This window comes from Somniosus microcephalus, chromosome 11 (genome assembly GCF_052327205.1).
Source record: "Somniosus microcephalus isolate GS21.2 chromosome 11, FLI_Smic_1.0, whole genome shotgun sequence".
Classification (NCBI taxonomy): Eukaryota; Metazoa; Chordata; class Chondrichthyes; order Squaliformes; family Somniosidae; genus Somniosus; species Somniosus microcephalus.
The window spans coordinates 174377925-174395247 of record NC_140997.1 but is presented as its reverse complement, the minus strand read 5'-3'; the positions used below and the strand labels follow the sequence as shown (position 1 = coordinate 174395247).

Sequence of the window (17323 nt, the reverse complement as noted above, 5' to 3'; positions counted from 1 at the left end):
TAATATCTTACAAGGACATGACAATGTAGAAGCTGAGATTTTACTGGCATATTCATTCACACTTCCCCAGACATTATGTAGTTAAAAAGCAAAGGGCCCAACAGCAGCAGAACTAACAAATCAAATATACACCCCTGAGGAGAGTTTCATGAGAACACAAACCTAATAACCTGTGCGGCTTTGATGTCCTTGAGTGTAAAAAACATTGACAGCTTAGAACCTTTATGCTAAGAAAGAAAAAAGTGCAAAGAAACAGGACTTAGCACAAAAGCTATTCAGATTTTAAAATGAGTTATTTCAACCCTAGGCAATATCAACTTGTTACAAAAATGAACAAAATTAAATAAAACTTGCATTTTTATCCCTGATTTACCCCCATTCATTCCTTGCAGAAATCACTGGTCTTTGGGCATCCTTCTTCTGTCAGGACTGAAGAATTGTTTGGGCTATGGACTATTGCCATCCAAGTCGCTTCATGGAGCAGTACCAGTAATGGGTTAAGCGATGTCTGTCACTTCCTGAAGCAGCCAGGCTAAGAATACATTCAAGCCACTCAGGAGTGACAGGCCAGCTCAAGCAACAGGCAACCGTGACACTCCATCAACATGACCACCTATGTCAGGAGGTAGCTGATCTTCCATCCCTGCTACTGGGCCACCATCATGGCATCTTGTTCAGTTCTTGAGGTACAGGCATTAACAGCAATGCATGATCACATTAAAAAGTGAACAAAGCAAATACTTTAAACCTGTTGAATTTTAAATCCTAAAGAGGTGACATCATGATAAAGATAATGTGTGATCCTACAGAAATACTAACATTATAATTTATCTAACTGTAACTGCGAGTAGCTGAGAAAAATTAGATTAAAAAAAAAACAGAATATAACTAGGAAATAGCTAGAATGGTCAACAATAATGTTTTATCAAGCATATATGGATGTGGAGGAGAAGGATACAGTGGTTCAAGAAGGCGGCTCACCACCACCTTCTCAAGGGCAATTAGGGATGGGCAATAAATGCTGGCCTTGCCAGCGACGCCCACATCCCATAAACAAATAAAAAAGATTCAGAGTGCTACAGGCTTCAGATATTTTTTTAAAGTATTGTTTTCATTCGCAATCCTAGTCCCACAGTTCGTTATTTAGCCTTATTCATCAAAATTCAATGCCCATCTAGCACCTTTCAACAGTAATCTTTTCGAGCGGAAAGAGGTTACACGCTGAATGAGTACCAAGTTTTCTCACTCCCTTAAGAAGAAAAAAAGAATGTTTTTGCTTAAGGAAATTACCCACTTTTTCTACCTTCACCTCCATGTCAAATGTTTGGGCTGCAGACATTTCCATTCGCCCCACTAGCACTGCTTCGAATTGGCCAACAGACTATACTGTAGGTGAGAAAGATGGGCCTCCCTAGAGAATTTTTCTCTCACCGTAAGAATTATTTTTTGCAGCCCAATTAGAACTAGCAAAATTTACCCAGAGAGATGGGCATAAGGTGTGGGATGGGATGGGATGGGGCAGGGGAGGGGTCAGCGAGGTAACAGAATTCAAATGAAAGTCCAGACTAGGATTCAAACATAGAACCACAACATCGGGTTCAATGCTCTATTGACAATATATCCTTTTTAGAAGATCTGTTTAGATTGGCAAAGAAATGGTGGGGGTTGCGGGGGGAACCCTTCCAGGAACAATTGCAAGTATGTTTGGTAACACCCTCCTTAGTGTCATGTGATTGTTTACATAAATTACATTAAAAAATTTCAATGTATCATCTGAACAAAAAATATTTACTGCATAAGTTCTGATTATTTACAATTTGAAATCATATTTTAAATTGTTTTGTTATTTTAATATTCTACTGATTGTTATCACAATAAAATGTAGTTTTGTCTTAAATTTACACTGTGGCAAAACATGTACACCTGAAAATATAGCGACTCTTTTGCATGGCCACATAAGTTGTGGCTAGCACCATTATAAATTAAAATTCTGCTTGTAGAAACAAACTGTATTTCATCTTTCTCTTTGAAGCAATTTCAACCTTCTCTTTAAAACAATTCACATTTTCGCATTGAAAAGAAGTCACTCAATTCTGTAAAAACATATGAAGCACAAATTGCTTCTTGCGCTGACATGTTCACATATGAAGGTCATTACAGATGACACCTTTAAATGAAAAGTTGTTGAAGGTCTGCTTGGCACTTGCACCAGATTCAAGCAAAGTGGTCAGACCAATGCAAATACTGGAGGCTCAGGCAACCTTCAACATCCTAAGAGACCTGCATTCAACAAAAAAAGGTTAAGGAAGATTTGGGAGGTCTTTTTCTATTCAAAATGGTCACCCATTTTTGTCTGAAAAATATACCTGACAGAAATGTCATCAAATTTATTATCTCAGAGGACTGCCATTTTGGGTATGCTTCCTCCTCAGTCATTGCATGGCGTATATCATTTGGAGAGGCCACATGCATCCCGGAGTGGCTGTCGTCACTGCTTTAGAGATTTTCATTTCAGGCCAGCCTGGGACATAAACCAAAGCAACCTTGAAAGTCCTCCATAGTCTTCAAGTATGAAGCAGTAGCTGGGTTTAGGTGCCTCTGATTTGGCTTCCAAGCCAGCCCAAAGTGCCAGTCCTAATTGCAGTGAATGGAACCGCCCTGGGACAAACAGTCCCTCCTTGTACCATGTAACATGAACTGGCTGATGAGGGAAGGAGTTCCAAAATGGCGAACCTCTGTGAAGCAGCAAATGCAATATTTTATTTTTTTCTGATTCTCTTGTCCTTTCACCCCCTTTATCCTAAAGCCAGTGACTCCTGCTGGATTACATCTCCATGGATGCCTGAACCCCTCCAGTATCTCACTCGTGGCCATTTTCACGTGTGAGCCTAGGCTGGGTAGTAAGTATTGGGATATTACTTGACTGTGCAGGATATCACAGCTAATCTGACCCTGTTCTCACCTGATGTCCACACATCCGTTCTTTGCAGTGTGATCACTGGATAGCGATCAAGAGCGGGGACCTTAGCTGGTGTTTTCCTCTCTGTAATACGTGAATGCTGCGGCTAACTGAAGCACCCCCACCCTCCCTCTCATAGCTGCTGACTCTCTCACTGGAGTGCAGTTCCACATATGCCCTCCAGGACCGCAATCAATTGTCATCCTAATATAAATGCTCTACAGAGGGAGAACTTCCAAATATCTGTTTAGCCCATCCAGCCAAGCTAGACCTTCAACTGAGCCCAGATGCAGCTTGACCTTGGAAAGTGTTGGCTTATCCACCTCTGGTTAAGAGTAACAATTAGCAAAATTATAACAGCAAAACTAGAATGTTAATAGTTACTCACTGGAAACTGTGGGCTAATACAACCACGTATCTGTAATTATGAGAAACGTAACCTTTTTAATAGTAATTTATAGATTTTTTTTTACTTCCAGGAAATCAAAGTCATTTTCCACCCCCCCCCCCGCCACACACATACCCTTATGTTATATAGCTTACCTTTTTTCCCCTCGACAGATGACAGATTTCAATTCCATACAATCAAAATTTGGGGTCCAACCCAACCGATGATAATGTCACCATCGTAAATGACTCTTACGGTAGAAGTGCTCAGTCAGGATACTGAAAGAAAACAAAATCATATGCTATTGATAAGGCTCTAAGTGGGAAATATCTTGTAAAACCACAACTTCCTCACGATAAACGTAACTAACAAAAAACAAAAGGTCTAAGGTGGGGGAAACACCTAAAACAGACCAGAACTAATAAACATTTACCATTTTCTTGGAATATATGAAACATTTTTTCTTTCTGACATAAAACTAAAACTTAAAATGCAAATAAACAAGATGTGTGGGTGCCAAAAACTACTATTACTTCTTTCATTTCCAAAATGTCATTCTACTCATCATTTATACATGAATTTAAACTTTAGGTTTGGACATCTATTCCAGACAGATGAGTGACAATGCAAGAGAAAAGGCATTTTATTCAGATCTCTCATGTCGACCATACTATAAATAACTAGAGCAACTGTCTGTAATCTGGAATTGCACATCATTCTGCAGTATGATTGTACCTCCCTGATGATGTAGCTCACTGAAAAATTAATCCTTTGTGTATTCTCTTGTCTGAATGTGGTAAACATGGACTATTTATCTGTCTCCTCAAACTGACAATAAAGCTGCATTCCATGGTTAATATGTAAGCAGGTATGTCCTACAGGGTTCTCTTACAAAAACTTAAACACTGTTCAAAGTTATTGTGCAAATTTTATGACTGAAACAGCTAGGCAGCCCAGTGATTTTTGTACTGCCTCTTCTATTATTCTATTATTATCTGTAACTCCCTGATGGATTTTTAAAGTGTTACCACTACGTTTTTCCCTTTCCAAATGCTGCTAAATTTACAGACTGTATACACTACAGTCTGTCTTCTTACCAACAGTTCTTTGTTCCTCAAACAACAGCCTTTATCTTGTTTATTCTACTTAGCAAAATCACCACTTTAAGAGCAGGAGGGGGCGATGCCAGTTTTGGGGGATGGTAGAGGGAAGTGAGAATATCAAGGCCACATGTTTAAGAAAAACATGGCAAATTTTTCATAGCGATTTTCTACACATTTAAACAACTGTGAAGAAGATAAGGTAGTAACAGCTGCATATGATGTGCATATTTTACCATTGTTTGTTAATAACACTAGTTCAACTATTCATGGCTTAAACTTTGCTTTGTCTGTTCCCCTGCAGTGCATGGGGATCCTGCTGGTATGGCCAGACTATGAAAACAAGCCTCAAATGACCAAGTGCAACGGCAACTTTCAAAGTAGGAACCAAACCAGACACAACAAACCACAGAACAGCCAACCTAAGTTGTCATAATTTATATGTGTGGAATTCAACTGTAACACCATTTACTAAAAGCTACATTTCCACCAGTGACGTATTCCTACCAGAACATTTGGTTTTGAAAACTTCTGATAAGACACTACTGATAGCTTATCTACTTCTGCACGAATCCAGCCAAATTTCCCCACAGGCTTTACAATCGGCAACTACTTCCGCACAATATTTAAAAGTACCTCACAAGATCTTTGAATTAAATTTGATCCCCAAGAAGCTGATCCAAGCATAAAAAGATTCCAAAATGATTTTAGTTAATATACACTTCATTTACATTAGGGATCCCTTCAGTTTAAAACAACCACACTGACTGAAACTGAATTTGACTTCTCAGTGTTTATACTAGTTCTCTGCTCTTAACTAGAATAGAGATGGGTGGTTTCACATTACTGCCTGACATATATGCTGTGAGGAAAAACAGAATACTAGGATTTTAATTAGACAGCTTAAACCATTTGTTTATGTGCTCATTACAAACTGATGTCTAATTACTGTAGATTTCACACTGATTAAAGACTAAACCGTTTATTCTGCAGATTTTTACACAAGTTAACTGTAATTTATAAACACAAATTCCCAGCCCCTGTGTAAACCAGCTTACACTGTAGCCTTGATTTTGACCTAACCTGCCCAGCAGGAACAGGGCGGGTTCAGGTCACACGCCCATTTTATACCCCGTCTTGATTTTATTTCCCATTGAAATTAATGGTGCGTAAAATCTGGCAGCGTGTAAAACAGGGGACAGACTCAAAACCGCCCCATTCTCACCAACCAGGTTAGGTCAAAATTGGGGTTTATGGGAATGGGAAATAAATCCTTTGTTTTCTAAAAGTCCCAGAAAGCTGAAAAACAATGCAAATGAATCCACTGTTGCACCGTTGAACAAATTCTTACACTGACGTAGGGGACAAATGAGGTTTTTGTTGTAAGTGAAATGAAAAGGTGACCTTACTGATCAAGCATCTGCTCCAACTTCCCATGCAGCCTACAAGGAAACCTTACTCACCTCTCCCGAAATAACAGACATGGTTAGTGACTATAAATCTTACCACAGATTGCTGTGCAAAAAGTGTGATTCTTTCTTTAAAATAAAATTAATTTGAAAAGTTCTAAAAAAAAGGAGGGGGCTGGCACATGAAGGTCACATCTGTGGATGCTGAGGGTGGAAGGTTTGTTGGAGAAAGTAAAATTATTTACTGTGCATACAGTGCTCTAACAGAACAGGTCAGGCCAGGCAGAGCTAACTGTAATTTTACTGTAAGGCATTTTTTTTAGCATGAGAGATAAAACTAGCCTCTTGTTTTATTTATCTTGATACTTATCATCAATATTCCAGTGAGTAAATCATTAGTAATTATTTGGTTACACACAGATTATCATTTCTAAGAAATAATCCTCTGCTTCCAATGAAAATTACCTGTGAGTCATAGTCATAGAGTTATACAGCACAGAAAGAGGCCCTTCGGCCCATCGTGTCTGCGCCAGCCATCAACCCCTGTCTATTCTAATCCCATTTTCCAGCACTTGGTCCGTAGCCTTGTATGCTATGGCGTTTCAAGTGCTCATCTAAATGCTTCTTGAATGTTGTGAGGGTTCCTGCCTCTACCACCCTTTCAGGCAGTGACTTCCAGATTCCAACCACCCTCTGGGTGAAAAAGTTTTTCCTCAGACCCCCTCTAAACCTCCTGCCCCTTAGCTTGAAACTATGCCCCCTGGTTATTGACCCCTCTACCAAGGGGAAAAGTTCTTTTCTATCTACCCTATCTATGCCCCTCAAAATTTTGTGCACCTCAATCAGGTTCCCCCTCAGCCTTCTCTGCTCTAAGGAAAACAACCCCAGCCTGTCCAGTCTCTCTTCATAGCTGAAGCGCTCCAGCCCAGGTAACATCCTGGTGAAGCTCCTCTGCACCCTCTCCAATGCAATCACATCCGTCCTATAGTGTGGCAACCAGAACTGCACACAGTATTCCAGCTGTGGCCTAACTAGCGTTTTGTACAGCTCCATCATAACCTCCCTGCTCTTATATTCTATGCCTCGGCTAATGAAGGCAAGTATCCCATATGCCTTTTTAACCACCTTATTATCTACCTGTCCTGCTGCCTTCAGGGATCTATGTACATGCACACCAAGGTGCCTCTGATCCTCTGTCCTTCCTAGGATCCTACTATTCATTGTGTATTCCCTTGCCTTGTTAGTCCTCCCAAAATGCATTATTTCACACTTTTCAGGGTTAAATTCCATTTGCCACTCTTCTGCTCATCTAACCAACCCATCTATATCATCCTGTAGCCTGAGGCTTCCCTCCTCGTTATTTACCACTCCACCATTTTTCGTGTCATTTGCGAACTTGCTGAACATACCTCCTACATTTATATCTAAATCATTAATGTACGCTACAAACAGCAAAGGACCCAGCACCGATCCCTGCGGTACAGCACTGGACACAGGCTTCCAGTCACAAAAACAACCTTCGACCATCACCTCTGCCTCCTGCCACTAAGCCAATTTTGGATCCAATGTGCCAAATTGCCCTGGATCCCATGGGCTCTTACCTTCTTGACCAGTCTCCCATGCGGGACTTTGTCAAAAGCCTTACTGAAGTCCATGTAGACTACATCAACTGCACTACCCTCATCCACACACCTAGTCACCCCCTCAAAAAATTCAATCAAATTGGTTAGACATGATCTCCCCCTGACAAAGCCATGCTGACTATCCTTGATTAATCCTTGCCTCTCCAAGTGGAGACTAATTCTGTCCCTCAGAATTTTTTCCAATAATTTCCCTACCACTGATGTTAGGCTCACTGGCCTGTAATTCCCTGGTTTATCCCTATTACCCTTCTTGAATAATGGTACTACGTTAGCTGTCCTCCAGTCCTCTGGCACCTCCCCTGTGGCCAGAGAGGTTCTGAAAATTTGTGTCAGAGCCCCTGCAATCTCCTCCCTTGCCTCACACAGCAGCCTGGGATACATCTCGTCTGGTCCTGGGGATTTATCCACTTTTAAGCCCACTAAAACCGCTAGTACCTCCTCCCTCTCAATACGAATTTGTTCAAGTATATCACAATCCCCCTGCCTGATTTCTATGCCTACATTATCCTTCTCCATAGTGAACACAGATGCAAAATATTCATTTAAAACCTCACCTACATCTTCCGGCACTACACAAAGATTGCCACTTTGGTCCCTAATAGGCTCTACTCTTTCCCTGGTTATCCTCTTGCCCTTAATATACTTATAAAACACCTTGGGATTTTTCTTTATTTTGCCCGCCAGTATTTTTTCATGCCCCCTCTTCGCTCTCCTAATTTCTTTTTTAAGTACCCCCCTGCACTTTCTATACTCCTCCAGGGCTTCCACCGTTTTTAGTCCTTTGTATCTGCCAAAAGCCTCCCTTTTTTTCCTAATCCATTCTGTATAGCCCTTGACATCCATGGTTCCCTGTGCTTGTTGGTCCCACCCTTGACCTTTACAGGAACATTTTGGCGCTGTACTCTCTATTTGCTTTCTGAAAGACTCCCACTGCTCTGATGTGGATTTTCCTACAAGTAGCTGATCCCAGTCCACTTTGGCCAGATCCTGCCTTATCATATTAAAATCGGCCTTCCCCCAATTTAGAACCTTTATTTCCGAGACTAAGCTTTAAACCAGTTCACATAGAATTTACAGCACAGAAACAGGCCATTTGGTCCAACTGGTTTATGCTGGTGTTTATGATCCACACGAGCTTTCTCCCACCCTACTTCATTTAACCCTAATATATCCTTCTATTCCTTTATGACTCCACTTCAAAAGTACTTCACTGGCTGTAAAGCGATTTGCGACATCCTGAAGTCATGAAAGGTGGCATACAAATGCAGTCTTTCTTTTATGCACTTATCTAGCTTCCCCTTAAATGCATCTATGCTATTTGCCTAAATTGGCCTACATGCTAATGGCAAAACAATGGTGAAATAGAGGCAGCATTATGATTCACAATGAGAATAGCAAATAAGTTTGTAACTTGTGTTAATATTGAGGGAGATAGATGACAATCTCTAGTGCACATATCGCAAAGCTCCACATTCCTTTAAAAATCAAGTTAGTTATTGCAAGTACAAAGAAACAATGGAATGTATAGGATCAGAAAAGACCATTGCCGTCTACATGGCTGATCCCAGTACCTATGAAGTATCAGATCCCACAATACCTCTTATATCCTTGATCAATTATTTTCTCCAGGTACTTATCCAACTTTCTTGAATTTGCTGATACCATCAGCTCCCACTGCTTCCCTCGGCAGTCCATTCCATACATTCACCACATTCTGAGTAAAGTAGTTAAATCAAAACTGTCTATACCTTTTAATGTACAATTGACATTAAGATATTAACAATTATCCTGCCTATACCCTCTAGGATCTTGAATACTTCAATAAAATTACCCTGAGTCTTCTTTTCTCCAGTATAAACATCCCCAGGTTATGCAGCTTTTCCTCGTGACTCAGGTTCCTAATCTCAGCTATCAACAGTTATCCTTCACTGCACCCTGTCCAATGCTAGGATGCCTTCCTCATAATGAAATAGCCAGAATCACACACAGTATTCCAGGTGGCAAACCAGCACTCTCTACAAACCCAGAATCATTTATTGATAGTTGTATGCTTTTCCTCTGACTGTACAGCCCAGGATTCTACTTCCTCTCTTCACTGCTGCTACACATGGTACAGATGGCTTCAGAAATCTATCCATCAAAACCCCTAAATCCCTCTCCTGTTTTGAGTCCTGTAGAATAATACCGCTGTTTCCCACTCTCATGATTTTGCATTGGTCTGCAGTACATAATATCTACCACTTGTCTACCAATCTGTCCAGGTCCTTTTGTATTTCATTTCCCTGATGCCTGTTGTTTGCAGTCCCTCCCAATTTTGTATCATGATAACTATGAATAATATGGATAGCCAAAGTTCCCCAGTTGGACATGGTGGAGATGAAACATTCCCATGTTCTGAAGAAATCACAAAATCTCTACAAAACAAGCCACACACTTGAATCTCAGAATGGAGTACGGAAAGCTGCAAAGGCCAACCAAATTAGTGGAACTACTGAATTAGTAGCAAACTTCCCTACGACACATGTATAAATGGGAGCTGAAAATTGATTTTTAAAACTTGTGCTGTCTGATATTATTGCATGTGGATATTCATTTCTCAGTATGTAAATTATTTGGTGCTTCCAGCAGCATTCTCAGTCTCTGTGTGTTGTGAATTCATACTACAACTCCATCTCATCTTCCAATAGATCCTTTATCACCAGACTGGTTTCTACTATTTGATGCAAAGTAACTTGTTTATACTATTGGAAAAGCAGAGAAACTCATAAGAAATACAGGCATACGGTACACAAGAGTGACAACCAATAAAGAGCGAAAAGAAAGATTTTATTGCCAACAATATTTCCATATTAGAAATGATAAGAAAATATAAAGTGTATGATTGTATATCGGTATGTGAAGTTAAGTTATTAAGGTTGAAAGAAATATTATTTTTAAATGGCTAAGTAATTTCAAAACTAAAATCTGGTATTGAATAACCCAGTATCACAGTCATCTTTGCAGGAACACCAGGTAGCAAAGCATAGACTTGGCCATTGTGAAGACATTAGTCACTTTCACATGGGCCTTGGAGGGGTTGTTTGTGGAAGTGGTTCCAATGCATCTCACGCGATGGTAACCCCAACAGAAACTTTCTGGAGATCTTCACGACCGGCTGTTAGTAATTGTACTGCTAGTGTAATGCTTAGTCATACAGACTGGGAAGGTCCCAGGTTCAATTTCCAGATTGCCGAGTCTGCTGCACTCACTCAGAACAGTGTGTTCAGGTAATATGATTAGTCTTAATGTCTCTGGGCTAGGGAGGGGGGAAAATGTGCCAGAGTTCTCCTCTTAATCTTCATCCAATGCCTTTTTCTGAAAATATATGCATGTGTTGATGTTTGACAACAGAATTGGGCTCAAATATGATGTCCCCACAGCCAAATAGCCTACCATTCATTACCTGGGCTCATTCATAAAGATTACCAAAGGCTTTACCTACATTATTTAATATAACATATTTATTCATTAAACCTCCATATACAATGGAATTATATCAAAAGTAGCACAAATACTGGAGAGGGAAAACTACATAGCTCAGTGTTAAGTTCTATTTGGCAGCTTGAAGCATAGCCGTGCCAAAGTGTTTGTCAAATTGTCAGATCAAGACAATAAAGTTTGACAGAAGCATGCAAGTTTGTCCATGCCTTGCAGATATTGCTGAAATAAACTACATGGATACTCACCAAAAATGCAGCCACAACAAAAGGACAATGGGAATTAATCCGAGGTCAGGATTGAGTCCTCCCTGCATATTAATAGTCCACATTATATTAGTGTTTGTTGTCTGTCCAGACTCTCTCAGATCTGTTGTGGACTTGTTCTTTGAACACCAGCAGAGCCAACGAAACTACTTGAAGCTTGAGTCCTTTTATATGCCAAGAAGCTTCTGGCTGAACCAACACAGCCACGGGTCCAAGTTCCACCTTGCTAAGATAGAAGGGTATTTGAACTGCATGCTTTTGAAGTGGTCTTGTGGTAGCAAGACTAAAACAAGAATAATAGGAATTGGCCATTCAACACATCTGGATCAATCCTTCTTCTTCTTAGGCAGTCCCTCGGAACCGAGGATGACTTGCTTCCACAATAAAAATGAGTTTGCAGGTGACTGATAAGTCCAATGCGGAACCTACAGTCTCTATCACAGGTGGGGCAGACGGTGGTTGAAGGGGCGGGTGGGTGGGGTGCTTGGGTTGACGTGCACTCCTTGCGCTTGGCTTCCGCTTGCTCCCGGCGAAGAGACTCGAGGTGTTCGGCGCCTTCCCGGATGCTTCTCCTCCACTTTGTGCGGTCTTAGGCCAGGGATTCCCAGGTGTCGGTGGGGATGTTACAGTTTTTCAAGGAGGCTTTGAGGGTGTCCTTGAAGTGTTTCCTCTGCCTACCTGGGAGCTCCGAGTAGAGCGCTAGTTTTAGTCTGTCCTGTCATGGGTTTGACTTGGCATTAGCTACTTTTCTTTGAGACTGTACAACATAGCTACTACTCTGTAGAGGAAAATATTTTACCAATTGCTAATTAATTTTATTGATCTCAGGGTGTGGGCAACACAAGCAAAGCCTCATTTATTGCCTATCCCTAGTTGCACCAAGAAGGTGTCGGAGAGCCTTCTCACTTGACATACATGTCAATTTTATACTTCTGATCTCAATATATTCACTCACATTCCAAGTGGCGTGATAGAGGCACACACCCTAACTACTTGCTGAGATTTTGGAGCAGCTCTTTGGTATTCCAACAGAATTGAAACAGGCTGCTGTGATTGAACCTCTTGGTGCCTCACTCAATATGAAAATTGGAATGTGTAGTATATAAAGCCTATAGCACCCAGCTGTGCACATTGATTCTACTGGCCCAAGGAACTGATGGCGAGTGACAGGGGTAGAAACTGGTGATTATTGTGCCCATTTTCCAGACAGAAAACGGGGGGGGGGCAAAAAACACCAATTATGTAGGGCTATGCCCTGCGCCCCAAGGATGCCTAAAAATTGCCTGAGGCCAATATAGCTGTAGCGGCTGGCCTACAACAGGTGCTAGGGCCTTACACATGCTAATGACGGGCCTAATGCCTGTTTTAGGGCCCCTTGGAGAAACTGGGATTGCTGGCGTGGATGTGGCCTAGGAGCTGGCCACCACTGAAAATTTAAGTTTTAGTACTTTTTTTGATTCACGTGGACGAGGACAAGCAGGAGAGCGGCAGGCTTACCTGAACTATTTCGATGAGGCCCGAAGCCCAATTTCAGGCCGGCTTTGGGCCTCCCAGTCTGAACCCCACAATCCTGCCAGTAAATAGACAGAAAATTTCTATGTGCATCATGCACTGACGTTATAAAATGCATTGATTTCTGAAGCACTATGCTAGCTCCAACATATATAGCAGGGAACCTACTTGAGATGGTCTCACTAAACGCCACTGAGTTGCAATAACTATAGATTTCACAGTGTTACACTCTGAATTTCATGAGAGATTTGGGGCAACACTGGTGCAACTTTGGTACCAAATCTGTAATATAAAATAGCAGCATAAATTTTACTAAAACTATATCTCCATTGTCACTTAGCGTGATACCATTTTCACACCACTATCTGTCCAAGGTAAAATTCAAGCAGTGTGAAAGCAGTATTGTACCTTTTCAGCCAATTTATTATCATATACAATTGGACAGACTACCCCTAATAGCAGCATCTTTCTCTCCTGGATATTCTCACTCATGCACCTTCACTGCCGCTCAGCTACCCTGCTATACCTATAATGTAGCAGACCTAACCGTTGCTGTGGAAAAGAATTACAGCATCAGCTAAACAGCATTAACATCTACATCTTGGTTATATTGGCGTCTGGTACCCACAAACTGGGAAAGTTCCATAGAAACATAGAAGATAGGAGCAGGAGTAGGCCATTCGGCCCTTCGAGCCTGCTCCACCATTCAATGAGATCATGGTTGATCATCCAAATTCAGTACCCTGTCCCTGCCTTCTCACCATATCCCTTGATCCCTTTAGCCTTAACAAATATATCCAACTCTTTCTTGAATATACTTAATGAACTGGCCTCCACCGCCCTCTGTGGCAGAGAATTCCACAGGTTCACCACTCTCTGGGTGAAGAAATTCCTCCTCATTTCAGTCCTAAATGGCTTACCCCTTATCCTTAGACTATGACCCCTGGTTCTGGACTCCCCGGCCATCAGAAACATCCTTCCTGCATCTAGTCTGTCCAGGCCTGACAGAATTTTATAGGTTTCGATGAGATCCCCTCTCAATCTTCTAAACTCCAGTGAGTATAAGCCCAATCGACACAATCTCTCCTCATACGTCATTCCTGCCACCCCAGGTATCAGCCTGGTGAATCTTCGCTGCACTCCTTCCATGGCAAGAACGTCCTTCCTCAGGTAAGGCGACCAAAACTGCACACAATACTCAAGGTGTGGTCTCACCAAGGCCCTGTACAACTGCAGCAAGACATCCTTGTTCTTGTACTCGAACCCTCTTGCTACGAAGGCCAACATACCATTTGCCTTCTTAACCGCCTGCTCCACCTGCATGCTTACCTTCAGCGACTGGTGCACAAAAACACCCAGGTCTCTTTGCACTTCCCCTTCTCCCAATCTATTGCCATTCAAATAATAATCTGCCTTCCTGTTTTTGCCACCAAAGTGGATAACCTCACATTTATCCACATTATAGTGCATTTGCCATGTTTCTGCCCAATCACCCAACCTGTCCAAATCGTACTGGAGTTTCACGACATCCTCCTCACAGCATACCCTCCCACCCAGCTTTGAGTCGTCTGCAAATTTGGAGATATTACATCCAATTCCCTCGTCCAGATTATTAATATGTATTGTGAACAGCTGGGGTCCTAGGACCGATCCTTGCGGTACCCCACTAGTCACTGCCTGCCACTCGGAAAAAGACCCGTTTATTCCAACTCTTTGCTTTCTGTCCGCCAACCAGTTCTCTATCCAAGTCAATACCTTGCCCCCAATCCCATGTGCCTTAATTTTGCACGCTAATCTCTTATGCAGGACCTTATCAAAAGCCTTCTGAAAGTCCAAATACACCACATCCACTGGTTCTCCCTTATCTATTTTACCAGTTACATCCTCAAAAAATTCCAGTAGATTAGTCAAGCATGATTTACCTTTTGTAAATCCATGTTGACTTTGTCCGATCCAGTCACTACTTTCCAAGTGCTCTGCTATTACATCTTTTATAATGGACTCTAGCATTTTCCCCACTACCGATGTCAAGCTTGCCTTCTTAACCGCCTGCTCCACCTGCATGCTTACCTTCAGCAACTGGTGCACAAAAACACCCAGGTCTCTTTGCACTTCCCCTTCTCCCAATCTATTGCCATTCAAATAATAATCTGCCTTCCTGTTTTTGCCACCAAAGTGGATAACCTCACCTTTTCTCTACCACCTTTTTTGAATAGTGGGGTAACATTAGCTACCCGCCAATCCATGGGTGCCGTTCCAGAGTCTATCGAGTTCTGGAAGATGACCAGCAATGCATCTACTATTTCTAGGGCCACTTCTTTAAGTACCCTGGGATGTAGATTATCAGGCCCTGGGGATTTATCGGCCTTCAGTCGCATCAATTTTCCTAACACCATTTCCCTAGAAATACTGATTTCTTTCAGTTCCGCCCTTTCATCAGACCCTATGTTCCCCGGCATCTCTGGGAGGTTATTTGTGTCCTCCTATGTGAAGACAGAACCAAAATATGTATTTGGTTGGTCTGTCATTTCTTTGTTCCCCATTATAAATTCCCCCGATTCTGACTGCAAGGGACCTACACTTGACTTCACCAATCTTTTTCTCTTCACATATCTATAAAAGCTTTTACAGTCAGTTTTTATGTTCCCTGCAAGCTTACTCTCATATTCTTTTTTTCCCTTTCTTAATTAATCCCTTTGTCCTCCTTTGTTGAATCCTAAACTGCTCCCAATCCTCAGGATTATTGCTTTTTCTGGCCAATTTATATGCCCTCTCCTTGGACCTTATGCTATCCCTAATTTCCCTTGTTAGCCACGGTTGGGTCACCTTTTTTGTTTTATTTTTATGCCAAACTGGGATGAACAAATTCTGTAGTTCATCCATTCGGTCTTTGAATGTTTGCCATTGCCTATCCACCGTCAACCCTTTGAGTGCCATTCCCCAATCAATCCTACCCAACTCGCTCCTCAGACCATCGTAGTTTCCTTTATTTAAATTGAGGACCCTAGTCTCCGAGTCAACTACTTCATTCTCCATCTTAATGAAGAATTCGATCATATTATGATCGCTCCGACCCAAGGGGCCTCGTACAACAAGATTGCTAATTAATCCTTTCTCGTTACATAATACCCAGTCTAAGATGGCCTGATCTCTGGTTGGTTCCTCGACATATTGGTCCAGGAAACCATCCAGTAAACACTCCAGGAATTCCTCCTCCACAGTATTGTTACTAATTTGGTTGGCCCAATCTATATGTAGATTAAAGTCACCCATGATGACTGCTGTGCCCTTATTGCACGCTTCTTTAATTTCCCTTTTAATGCCATCCCCAACCTCCGTCTTACTGTTTGGCGGTCTATAAACCACTCCCACTAATGTTTTTTTCCCTTAGTATTTCTCAATTCTACCCATACAGATTCCACCTCATCAGAGCTAATATCCTTCATTACAATTGTGTTAATCCCTTCTTTAACCAGTAATGCTACCCCACCTCCCTTTCCTTTTTGCCTATCTTTCCTGAATATCGAATACCCCTGGATGTTGAGTTCCCAGTCCTGGCCCTCCTTGAGCCACGTTTCCGTAATCCCAACCAAATCGTATTTGTTTACTTCTATTTGCGCAGCCAATTCATCCACCTTATTACAAATGCTCCTCGCATTAAGACACAAAGCCAGTTTCATCCTTACCACCTCCCTGGCTAAGACCAACCCATGGGCTAGTACCTGAAAAATCAGCCTGAGTTAAAGCTGCTGCTCACTGTCCAATGACCCCTGCTGGAAAGTGCATGTGTGTGGATATTGGGCAATGAAAAGTTCAGGCTTGTGCGTAAATCTCCGACAGTAATAAACCGCCAACCTTCACTTGAAGAAAGGCTACTTGTGCAAGGTATTGTGAAACTCGACCGCAACATGAGTTGTTACCTTTGGAAGAGAGGTGCTGAGTTAGTTGACCAGAGCTGGGGCAATGAGGTAGCACAGTTGGCTTTTGGGGTCCTCAAACTGGGGAGAGGAAAAATTCCCACTCCAAACTGTTGTTCCTCTTTTATTTAAATCTGGTAGTACTTGTTACAACTCAACAATTACATGATCAATCCATTTCATTCATTAACCGCAATAAGACAAAGCCTTAAAAAACAGCTTTAGGATTAACAAAATGCAGTGATAAATTTTACAGACAAATCAACAATATTAACAGTACAGGTACCCATAGTGAAAAACAATTCCACACCAGTCCAACTGGCAATCTAGTAACTCTTCGTTTTTGCTTAGTATAACCTGTTGTCCTTTTTAAAAAAAAATTAACATTCAAGTACAACAATACTTATACAACTCATCAGTTACATAGTAAATCCATTACATTCATTGACCACAATAAAAAGGATAAAGCCCCCCAAAAAAACTTTATGGTCAACAATATAAAAACAACAATAAATTTTTACAGGTAAATCAATAATGTTTACAGTACATACTGTCACTATTTAATAAACCAAGAAAAGAAAGAACCCGTATACGCCAGTCCTACTGGCATCGCTCAATCATTCGGTCATTCATTCCTCCGTTCATTCGTTCG

The 17323-nt window shown here is 41.4% G+C and overlaps 1 protein-coding gene across 7 annotated transcripts in view; it reads right to left on the bottom strand.

Moving 5' to 3' along the window:
• The window catches only part of foxp1b (forkhead box P1b), a 581092-nt gene that overhangs the window by 523093 nt on the left and 40676 nt on the right, over window positions 1-17323 (bottom strand). For all 7 annotated transcript variants that reach the window (XM_086001439.1, XM_086001441.1, XM_086001437.1 and 4 more), the window contains one exon: window positions 3503-3625. The gene's annotated coding sequence lies outside the window, so the exon portion shown is untranslated. The remainder of the gene's footprint in view (window positions 1-3502; window positions 3626-17323) is intronic.